Raw genomic sequence first — 9,139 nt, 5'->3', positions numbered from 1 at the left:
AACATAGACCATGTATATTATTCATTGGGCTTTCGTCCATTGAGGACTGAGTGACTTGCAGGATCTAAAAAGGAAGAGGTAACTTTCTTTTTTCTTAAATTGCATATGAGAATGTGCCAATGTAAGCATGTTTGACAATGCATGCTACAGCCTGTCCACAAATACACCTACACCCACCACACAATAATCCTATAGACCTTTTTTTTTGCATAGACACAATACGAAGAAACTTGTGCATGAAGCAGCTCGATAATTTTAATAGGTGATAACCATCCCAGAAGCTTGCGGTCTCATACACTCCCACAATGTAAAAATGTATAAAAACATGCAAGCGTGTAATATACACCGCACGCGCATTGCAAAAAAAAATCCAATAGCCAGGACGGAACAAATTTGAAAATCCGGCACACATCTGCACAGAAAACATCACTATTTTACAGGGTGCACAAATATTTCAAAATGTGCAAATGTCACGTAGCTGGACAGAACCATAGTAATGTTGTTGCCGTCCCTTGGAGATACTCGGTTATTTTTTACATTTCGTCATTTACATTACATAATTAGTCGTATTTATTGATCAACTTCTCAATTATTATAATTAGATTAAAAGTGTCAATGAGAAAATTGTAGAGCAACATCAAAGACTCCCGATACAGCTTTGTATTGCTCAATACGCGCTACGTAGAAGTGTTTTTCCGAGCATGAAAGAAGCTCACGAATACACGCAAAGTGTCTCGAACGGCCAGTCGCGCGGCAATATTGCTGTATTCGCGGGTTTCGTTCACACTCGGAAAACACTTTTATGTATCACGTATTGAGCAACAGAAAGTTATACTGGGAGTTTTCCACGCTGCTGTACAATTCTCTTGTTCATACTTTTTATCCAATTATAGCATTAAAAGAGTTGATTAATCAATTATGAAAATAATTATGTAATTAAGCGGAATGAAAAAAATAATCTGAGTATCTCCAAGCGACGGCAGACAACATTACCTCGATTCTGTCCAGATACGTGACATTTACATATTTTCCAATCTTGGTACATGAAAGTTAACCACCCAGTATATATCTTGTACATGCAGCAAAGTTTGCACAAACTACTGCGGCACACAGGAGGTTCTCTCTTCCGCAGCGGCTTTCGAGGTTTATTTGACCGTGTGAGGTTCTTTGGACAGTTTGGAAATAAGGTGGGAATCCTTCTATCGAGCGCTCCGCGTAATATTGCCACGTGTCTAGCGCAGCGATGACGACGGCATAAGACACATCGGCACTTATGAAAAACATAGCAAGAAGAAGAAGCAGCAGTGACTAGCGCGCGCTATTTTAAAACCGTCCGTTCTTGTTACTGCCTCTGCCGACAAATGCGTTTCGTTTGTCCCTCGAGCTTTCGACGTCGTGACAATATGCCATCGATATCGTATCCTCTGAAAAATGGCTGTGCAGACATGGTCGGTAGGCGCGTTAGAGTTCGGTCTGCCCTCAGATTTGCACGGCGCCACTGCTCTAGACGACCGCTGTCGGACCGCGCTTTGAATAAAGGCACACGCTCCGCACAAGTCAGGTATCCAGAATTGCAGTTCGGAACGAAGCACTTTCTAGCCATTTCAAACGCCCCTCAGAAGGCCGCTGCCACCTTCGTCGAGGGCCCGTGGCGACAATACCCAAGCACAAGCTCATGAAACGAACGCGAACAAAAATCGTGCTTCAAAACAGCGCAACCGCACATGCAAGCAGGAAGACGAAGCAGCGGCAGCACGCGCCTTGCCGCCGAGGCTGGGACCGCATACCGCAGCGCCCTCTACGACGGCGCCGAACCAGCTGCAACCAAGCCGAACATAATCTGGACGCGAGCGAGCGGCGCTTCCGCGCGCGTTGGGGGAGAGTGTCAGCACCTCTCCTTATTCTTACACCGTGCTTACTACACACCTTCTATTACGCAAGAAAACAGGGGGAGGGGGTGCGACTACATTTTGCTAACCTTTTATTTAAGCCGGGAAACGTTCACGCTTCTGCATTACATTTCCAGGAACCTGCAAACGTGGCCTATAACGCCCGTTTTAATGTGTGCAACCACTTGATAAATTCGGGTTTTCGACTGCTATAAATATTCTACTCATACTAACCTTCGCAATGTGAAATGCGGTATTGTTGCGGCCATTTCAAGGAATATATTCTACGTGCTAGTGATAGCTCTTAATGAACTCCTGACTCGATTCCGCTCCTTTCGGAAAACCTACATTTGCGCTCTAAAGCACCTCAAGTGATAATTACTGTAGAGGCCTTAACTAACATCCAGGCTTTCAAGTTTGCCTATTGATTACTTACAACTTCCCCTTATTTCCCTTAATATGAACAACTTGCTTTGTTTAGTTGACCTAGGACACCTGGGAAAGCTACTACATTCGACGTATAACGCACGAAAAGAGAGCAAACCTTAGAGATTCAGTAATTATTGCGAAGATCCGAATTAAGCAATAAGCGTTATCATTTAACTAGATAATACACTGAATATGGTCCCGCAGGAACACATAGGTTCTCTTTATGAAATTTCTACATGAGACGTTGAAGATAACGGTGCCTGGAAGACTACAAACTGCACCAACTGAAAAACATTACAAATGCACTGCATACATTTTCAAGGCGTTGGAACTTCAACAATGGTTTCACTTAACTCTAGCTCATCGTTTGTCGGTCTCAATCGATCTGATAAGGTTTTCCGTCCCATCTTCTGAACGGCCTCTCAATAAATGCCCTCTTTACAATACATTATGAGGCCTTCACATATTCTGTCACTCAATGGTCTTACGGCCGATTCTCGTTCGCTCATACTGAGCCCTTTGCCCACACTCTCCCTGTATGAGCAGGCATGCATGTTCACCACAGTGACTCACGATGAGCAACGCATCATTCTGTCCCTTTGTTCGCGACAGAAGATGACGACCGGAATGGACAGCTTGACAAGAGCACCTAACTTGACAAGAGCACCTGACCTCTCCGTAGCTTTTGTCCGATTTTGGCATGGTTGGATTAGAGACACGTTGCCGTCGGGGTTTCTGATTCCCGACACGCTCTTGTGATTTCTAAAATGAACAATATTGACACGCGTGCTTTATTCCTTTTCTCGGGCACTGCAGTTCACCCGCTAACTGCATAAAGTTATCGCTCAGCGTAAGACGCGCCTGTATAGTTTGGAACTTACTGGAATGTTATCGTAGATTATAGTTTTTGTGTATCTTCTCACCTAACATTGGGAAATCAGATTGGCTTGATGCAGTTCTGTAGTCCATCAGATCCGCCTGAGAAGTGCCACTTTGGCTTTGCGAGCCACGCTGCTGTCCGCCCGGATTCTGCAAAAATTACCGCTGTCGCACAGTTTCCCGTACCATCCGACAAAAAGGCTCTCCGGCGGTTTCATCGGCCTCTGCGCCTATTACCGGCGGTTTATTGCAGACTTTGCTAGCATTGCGTCGCCGGTAACTCGCCTCACGAGAGACGACGCTCCTTTTGTATGGGGTGATGACGAGCAAGGTGCATTTAACGTCTTGCGGCAAGGTCTCCATACATCTCCAGTGCTTGCCTACTTTGATGAGACCGCTCCTACATTGCTCCACACGGATGCCTGCAATGTTGGCTTGGGAGCTGTTCTTGTGCAGCGGCAGGACCACACTGAAAGAGTGATTGACTACGCAAGCCGAACACTCTCACGCACAGAGGCTAATTATTCCACAACTGAGAAAGAATGCCTCGCCGTAGTATGGGCGGTTATGAAATTTCGCCCATATTTGTACGGCCGCCCTTTCAAAGTTCTCAGCGACCAGCATTCACTGTGTTGGTTGACGAACCTTAAAGATCCGTCTGTACGATTGGCACGTTGGAGCCTAAGGCTGCAAGAGTTTGACATGATGGTCATGTACAAGTCGGGGAACCGACGTACGGATGCTGACTGCCTGTCTCGATCGCCGATAGAGTTGGCTTCTCCACTCGAAGAAGATACAGCATTTCTTTGTGTTCTGGACACAGCCGCCATCGCTCAACAACAACGGGACGACCCTGAGTTGCTTGCACTCATTAACTACTTAGAGGGAAGGTCTGCGAAAGCACCTAGTGTTTTCACAAGAGGACTGTCGTCATTTTGTTTACGGGCCAAAGTCCTTTACAAAACAAACTTTTCTTCTACCGGGTCCCCCTACCTGCTCGTCATTCCTGCAGCTCTTCGTTCGGAAGTACTTCAAGCCTGTCACAACGAGGTGACTTCTGGTCACTTAGGCTACACGCGAACATTGGGCAGAGTGCGGCAAAGCTACTACTGGCCGAGACTTACCACGGCCGTTAAACATCACGTTCGCACTTGTCTTGACTGCCTGAGGCGTAAGTCACCTCCGACGAAACCAGCCGGCCTCCTACGACCTGTCCAGGTTCATCGAACACCATTTGATCAAATGGGAATGGATATCTTGGGCCCATTTCCTACTTCCACTGCAGGGAATCGCTTTGTTCTCGTCGCAACCGACTATCTAATACGTTACGCTGAAACGAAGGCCATCCAGAAAGGCACAGCAGCCGAGGTGGCGTGCTTTTTCATTGAAAATGTTGTGTTGCGACACGGAGCCCCAAGCGCCGTAATTACCGACAGAGGAACCGCATTCACGGCTGCACTTTTAGATCACGTCTTGCTGCTAAGTGGAACAGCTCATCGGAAGTCGACCGCCTACTATCCTCAAACCAACGGACTGACAGAGTGCCTTAACAAAACAATGGAAACTCACTCAACAAAACAATTGAAGACATGCTTTCGATGTACGTGGATGTCGAACATAAAAATTGGGATGACATCCTCCCTTATATCACGTTTGCGTACAGCACGGCGAAACACGAGACGACGCGAATGACTCCGTTCAGCCTTGTTCATGGCCGGGATGTACGAACGATGTTGGATGCAATGCTTCCACACGAATTTGACAACACTGAAACGGACGCCGATTTGTTTACGCAACGCGCCGAAGAGTCTCGGCAGCTCGCGCGCGTGCGGATCTGCCAGCAGCAAGACTAAGACGGAGGCCGCTATGATGCCCACCGTAGAACCGTAAGCTATGAAGACGGCGACGGAGTGTGGGTTTGGACACCCATACGAAAACGAGGCCTCTCCGAAAAGCTGTTAAAGCGATACTTCGGCCCATATCGAGTATTGCGGCGACTCAGTGATGTCACCTACGAGGTCCTCCCAGATAGCCCCAACTGTACGAGGCGCCGCCCGCACCGTCCCGAACTTGTGCATGCTGTACGCATGAAGCCGTATGTGAGCGAATGACTATGCGAGAGACCCTCACTTCCGCAAGTGGCATTTCTGGTATAGGAATCGGGACGATGCTCTTCTAGGGAGGGACAAATGACGCGTGTGCTCTAGGCAGACGACAACGACGATGGGAGCATTAATGGACTGCGTCTAGTGGGTCAGTGGGATTTTGGCTGACGACGAAGAAGACGTGTCTCTGTTCTGTTTTGCTTGAACAGGATGTTTGCATTATTTCATACATCTACTTTCTCATTGTTATTTCAAACTACCCGGTTCTTGGCCAATCCCCCAGAGTGGGTATGTGCCAGGAACTCCAAGGCTCTGCATTTACATCTAGGTTGTCTTGCTGTTCTTGAAGAACGTCTGCCTGTCCCTCTCTTGGCGTTGTACGGCGGCAATACGAATACCGGGAAAACTGTCTATGCGGCGGAAGAGAACTTGTACTAAAAAACGCTTTCAAACATTCTGTGCACATAGCTCAATACTTTCGGTCCTCATTCATTTCTCATTCGAAATCGCTGCCACTATTTGATATCTAAGGGAAGTTGAATATTATTGTGAGCGTTTCCTACAACGCCTAAAAACATGCCATCAACGATAATTTAGCAATGTTCATTCGAACCCTGACGGACTTACAAATGTGAAATGGTGCCAGCAGATTGCAACTACCATGCTCGTCATTTTTATGCGATATCATGATAGGTGGGCCCGCCATACTAGAAGAGTGTCCGTCCTAAAAAAAAAAAAAAAATAGATGTGAGCCGATCCTTATATAAGCCCGACAGTATAACACAGCGTCTCAAAATGCTATTTGCCACGCAGAAAGAATGGGAGAAACTGGCTCTTGACGCATGCGCCAAAAAATTAAGCGCGACTTCGGCACGAGAGAGGCATGCTTTCGAATGTCGCCTAATGATTAGAGGATTAGGATTGCGTACTGAATGTTCGACAAGGATATGCTGCTGTAATGTTCTAGACCTCCTTCGTGAAAAGGTAATGTAGTTCCAAAATATTCCAAGGCAGGCCTTATTTTTCTCATGCATATCTTACAATCAACGATCTCTCTCAGCTTAAATATTTGCTTGAACCGCTACTACGACCATATATTTTAACGCGATAGTGTTAAGGGCCCCGTGTCGCTGGAAATCCGCCGTCGGTGTCGGCTTCGGCTTTAAGCATCGGCGTCTGGCGGAAATAATCATGCTGAACCACATCATCTCCAACCACCCCGACAACACAGGCCGTCCGCATGGCGCCAGGTGTTAGCGAAAAAAACTTGAATTTCTTTCTTAAAGTAAAATCCGTCAGAAAAATCGTCAAGTACGACTAAAGCACAACCTATAGGCGTGATAGCATCGGATTGTAATATGAATATACGAGAAAAAAGCCTGATAAGCAGCCAGGGATCTTTGAATGCTATCACGTACCACATTTAAATGCGAAGCTTAAGCGTCCTCCAACTTTTTTTTTCTACGGGTGTATTGTCCAGTTTCTCTCTATGTCCTCCTACGGCAACTGCGCTTTTTAGGCTGCATATGTTCTCGTGATGCTTTCTGCATTTGATCGAGAGGAAGAGAGAAAGAAACATTTTCCTCTATCATGCCGCTATCATATCCCTCTCGACCCGGTTATATGTGTTCGTGCAAAGCCATTTTCTTACACCAAAGCCAAATAAATATTCAATGCAGAGTCGGCACTAATTATAAGGGCACGGTTTTGTAATCCTAAATGTTGCTGGCCTCCCCAAACATCTATGAAAAAAAACACGATTGAAACGCCTATTTTTAGTACCCATCAAATCACACAGATGGTTAGATTGCAATTTTGATTTTTGAAGTTTTAGACATGTCAATTGCTTATATTGTAATAAAGCAGATTAAAGTTTTAAAGAAAACGTGCCTTGTTTTATTCCAGGTATTGTAAATAAACTTTTTTTTGTAATCATTCTGGAAATGTTGAGAATCATCAAGATCAATAGTTTATTGACCGTCATCTTTATCCATACAGAAACCGACTTCGTTTCGGCGTCTAGCTCTCCGGTCATAGATATACATATTCCCCGCTCTCCGAGTAACTTCCAGTGAATCAAATTGTGCTCTCTAGAAGCGTCACTTATGGTGAATTCCACTGGTCGATCTAGAGCGGGGTGTTGAATCCACGAGAGTGCAACCTAATCCGGCATAGAGTGACCCAATCCAGATCTACCAGTGAAAAGTAAAACGCTCTGGCAGGGAGCATAGCGGAAGTTGGGGGCCCGCCATATGCACCAGCCATATCGCGATTTCACTATTTGCACCTCAGACCAACGCCTGCCGCCGGCGGTGGCATTATCGCGACCCGAAACCGCTATTGGAATGAGCCCAGAACAGCTTATGCTGCAAAAAATGGCAGGGTTGGATTCCCCTGTTGTGGTTTTTCTCGGAAATACAATGTCTCGTGCAAACTTTAGAGCTGCTTTTTCACCTGGCGTGGAACCACAGCTGTTGGGGCAGTGCAAGTAGCATTAAGCCCACGGCCGCTTACAAATGCAACTCTCAAATCGAGTCTTGGTAAATAAGTCCTATGGAATCCCCCGAGGAGGAGGAGGGTTCATGAAAGGCAGAGTTCTAATCAACCCGAATGTAGCCTTAAGCTACAAATAAACTCAGATGGCTTTCTGAAAAAAGCAAGCTTTGCTGTTAAAGGAAATGTCACCGCCCCTTCCTCTCTGTGAACATGGTCGAACAGCGAAGATGTGTTAGTTACACGAGTGGTACGAGTGTTACGTGTGCATGTGTTGCACGTGATGCAATAGCGTGAACACAAGCAAACACAGATCTACAAAACGAACTTCTATTGAAACATCGCGAGGCGAGAAGAGGCAGCAATTTGCGACGCTACTCGACGAGTGTTCAGTTCTCTGGTCGAAACCTGCTGAGCCGCCGCCAGAGGCATCGGCTGCAGCCACGGACACCACGCGCGTTCGGCGCGAACGCAGGGAAACGCGCACGGCGTCGGGAGCAGCTCTACGCATTATCCGAAACGACGCGCCGCACAGAAACACCTTCTCGTATCGCCTCTCCTCCTCGCCCCGAGCGTGGCCTCTCATTGGTCGTCTCCGCCCTGCTGTGCGGAGACGAACAATGGTCATTGGTCACCTCCTTCCCTAGCGCGCCTCTTCTCTTCTGGTCACGTGACCTGCCTTATCCCGGCGCGGCTCTCATCCTCTCCTGGTCACGTGACCTGCGTGACTCTGGACAGACGGCGAAGTGTCGACTAAGACAGCTTCACTGTTAATTTTGGTCAGGGATCAAATATTTATACCCAGACCCAACGCCTTTGCGGGGCGGTCGTGCTTCTGCCTTAACTAACCAGGACGTTCGTAGATCACAGCGCGAAAGTGAATTGATAAACTCGAAGCAGAGGGACACTTAATATGGCAAATCAGTGCTGCAGAATTCTGAAAGCTGGAGGAGGGCTATGAAAGGGAAGTTTTATCGTTATGTAAATGTTTTAATGTAATGAAGATAGTGGCCGAATACTGAACCTCGGAGGGCAATTCCTGTTCTAGTGAGCGAGTGCCTTCGTTGAAGCTTAATTAGTGCGCCTGCCTAATTTGGTTGCACCTTAACTACTATAGCACCACTGGCTCTCGGTAATTTTTTTGGCTGGTGTCAGGCGCCTCTCCAAGCCTGAAAATGTAATGGACTTGAGGAGGATTCGAACCATCATCTCGCAGTGGACATAAACATAGGCGATGATGGTGATGATTATGTTTTATTCATTCTTTCTTGTGAAAGACCACATATGTATTTTTATGTGCCGTTGTTTTCTGCTGGCTGTGTTTGCTGCTGTTTTATATCAAAG

Source organism: Dermacentor silvarum, chromosome 9 (genome assembly GCF_013339745.2).
Source record: "Dermacentor silvarum isolate Dsil-2018 chromosome 9, BIME_Dsil_1.4, whole genome shotgun sequence".
NCBI lineage: Eukaryota > Metazoa > Arthropoda > Arachnida > Ixodida > Ixodidae > Dermacentor > Dermacentor silvarum.
The sequence above is the reverse complement of the archived record's forward strand: the minus strand, read 5'-3'. Positions refer to the sequence as shown.